This window comes from Rutidosis leptorrhynchoides, chromosome 5, assembly GCF_046630445.1.
Source record: "Rutidosis leptorrhynchoides isolate AG116_Rl617_1_P2 chromosome 5, CSIRO_AGI_Rlap_v1, whole genome shotgun sequence".
Lineage (NCBI taxonomy): Eukaryota > Viridiplantae > Streptophyta > Magnoliopsida > Asterales > Asteraceae > Rutidosis > Rutidosis leptorrhynchoides.
The window spans coordinates 144,866,788-144,869,879 of record NC_092337.1 but is presented as its reverse complement, the minus strand read 5'-3'; the positions used below and the strand labels follow the sequence as shown (position 1 = coordinate 144,869,879).

The window sequence follows — 3,092 nt, the reverse complement described above, 5'->3', positions numbered from 1 at the left end:
TACATTTGTATTTTTATAAAAGTAAACTAATATAGCGTTAAGCTTTGTTTAAAGATTTTCCCTGTGGAACGAACCGGACTTACTAAAAACTACACTACTGTACGATTAGGTACACTGCCTATAAGTGTTGTAGCAAGGTTTAAGTATATCCATTCTCTAAATAAATAAATATCTTGTGTAAAATTGTATCGTATTAATAGTATTTCCCTGCTAAAATTTAAGCTATTTTATATACAACCTTTTTAATAGTTTTAGCGTAATTTTTGTATTTTTCGCTCGTATTTATTTTTAACTCATAGTTTTTGCCATAGTTATTTTTACTTCTAGATTTTTAGGCTTTGCCGTAAAATCCCTTAAGTGCTTTTTCTTTAGACAAAGATTTAGGTGCTTTAGAATTTTGTGACGCCTTTTTAAGTTTTAGTTTCTTTTTAAGTTATTGCCATTTGGGATATAGTTTTTCTTGTAAGCTTTAATATTTTTAGACACCTTTTACCTATGTATCAATTATCATTCCAATTAGTAATCTCAATTTGCGATTATAATTTTAAGTTAGTGGTAGTAATAAGGTTGGGTTAGGCGAATGTTTTAAAGTTTTATAAGTCACTCTTTTTATTTCTTATTTTTCAACGCCTTTTTCAATTTTTCTTTTCTTTTTCGACCTTTTTCGACGCGCTCTTTTTCTTTCTTATTTCTCGCTATTCTAGTTTTTAGGACATAGATTTTTATTCTACTTCTTATCTAAATTTCTTCAAATTACGAAAATTTATTTTAAGAAGTTAAATTAATAGACATCAAAATTTTCTGGTTCGTAGTAATAGTTGGATTTGTACGTGGACCGGGTTATTAGAGCCAAACAGTCCTCAATTATATTAAGACCAAATGAATCCTGCCCCTCTGCTGCATCTTTTGGCTATTCGAAACGTGGGGAAAATCATAAAAGTCTATTGATTGGATAACTTATATAATTTTTCTTTCCTTTTTAAAAACTAATAGGATATTCAGTGAATGCACCGAGCAAGACGTTCACCACCTTTTGTACGTTCACCACCTGTAACTAGATCAAGACATTTAGCAAATATTACCGCCATTGATTTTTCTTTAGAATCGTCATCCAGCCGACCAAGTACTCCAGTTCAAATTTCCGATAATCCATTTTTTGAACCCGACCTCACAATTGAGAATCCGGAGAATATTCAGGGACGATTCATAGATCCTGAACCATTAAATTTTCCTCCGGAACCACCAATCATTCAAACAGAGATTGTTGAGGAACGAACCATTAAATCAGAATCCTCTAGTGATTCGGATTCAACAAAATGGAGAATCTGGAACCTCTAAGTATGGAAGACCGAATGAGAGCTAAACGCACTGGCCAAGGTCACGCAATTACTCATCCAGACATTAATGCGCCAGATTATGAAATCAAAGGACAAATTCTACACATGGTGACTAATCAATGCCAATTTAGTGGTGCGCCGAAGGAAGATCCAAATGAACATCTTCGTACCTTTAATAGGATCTGCACACTATTTAAAATCCGAGAAGTGGAGGATGATCAGATATATCTCATGTTATTTCCCTGGAGTTTAAAGGGAGAAGCCAAAGATTGGTTGGAATCGTTACCTAAAGGGGTGATTGATACATGGGATGTTTTAGTTGAAAAATTTCTTAAACAATTCTTTCCGGCATCTAAAGCCGTAAGACTTCAAGCAGAAATTGTTATGTTTACACAGAAACTTAATGAAACTCTATATGAGGCGTGGACAAGATTTGGAAAGTTATTGAGAGGATGTCCGCAACATGGTTTAGACACCTGTCAAATAGTACAAATATTCTACCAAGGATGCGACATCACTACAAGGAAAGACATAGATATAGCAGCTGGTGGTTCTATTATGAAGAAAACCGAAACTGATGCTTACAAAATTATTGATAACACTGCTTCCCACTCACATGAGTGGCACCAAGAAAAAGATATCGTTAGATCATCTAAAGCAGCTAGAGCCGATTCTAGCCATGACTTAGATTCCATTTCCGCAAAGATAGATGCTGTCGAGAGACGAATGGAAAAGATGACTAAGGATATTCACTCAATACGAATTAGTTGTGAGCAGTGTGGAGGACCACATTTGACAAAAGATTGTCTCAGTATTGAATTAACAATAGAACAAAGAGAGAATATTTCATACATAAACCAAAGGCCTGGAAATAATTATCAGAATAATTATCAACCGCCAAGACCGATTTACAATCAAAACCAGAACTATAACCGAAATATTCCATACAACAACCAACAAGGTCCTAGCAATCAACAAGTATCTAACAATACTTACAACCAGCAAAGACCTAATTTTCAAAACAAACCACCACAACAAACCGATGATAAAAATCCGAATTTAGAAGATATGATGACGAAGCTAGTTGAAACTCAAACGCAGTTTTTCACATCTCAAAAACAAATCAATGAACAAAATGCTCAAGCATTTAGAAATCAACAAGCTTCTATTCAAAATCTGGAATAAGAAGTAAGTAACCTAGCAAGGTTAATAGGTGAAAGAAAACCGGGAAGTCTACCTAGTGATACAAATGCTAACCCCCGGAATGAAACAGCTAAAGCCATTACCACAAGAAGTGGTACAACACTTAAACCACCTGAAATACCTGTAACTTCTGATGAAGCTATTCCTACTCCACAAGAACCACAACCTGATCAAGATAAGGAAAAAGAACCGGTAGTTGAGAAGGTTAATGAAGATAACACAGTTAAGGCTAAACCTTATGTTAAACCATACCAACCACCACTTCCTTACCCGAGTAAAATGAAGAAAGAGAAACTTAAAGCCGAGCAATCCAAATTCTTGGATATGTTTAAACAGATAAATCTAAATCTTCCTTTCATTGATGTAATTTCAGGAATGCCTAGATATGCTAAATTCTTGAAAGATCTAATCTCGAATAGAAAAAAAATGGAAGAACTCTCGACTGTTACTATGAACGCTAATTGTTCAGCAGTGCTGTTGAATAAGATACCAGAAAAATTATCTTATCCAGGAAGTTTCACAATTCCATGTTTTCTGGGTAGTCTTAGTTCA

The 3,092-nt window shown here is 34.4% G+C and overlaps 1 non-coding gene across 1 annotated transcript; it reads right to left on the bottom strand.

Moving 5' to 3' along the window:
- Positions 1-1,700: 1,700 nt before the first annotated feature.
- Positions 1,701-1,807, bottom strand: LOC139850921 (small nucleolar RNA R71). Its single transcript, XR_011760295.1, has one exon. It is a non-coding gene; the product is annotated as a small nucleolar RNA R71 (small nucleolar RNA).
- Positions 1,808-3,092: the final 1,285 nt, after the last annotated feature.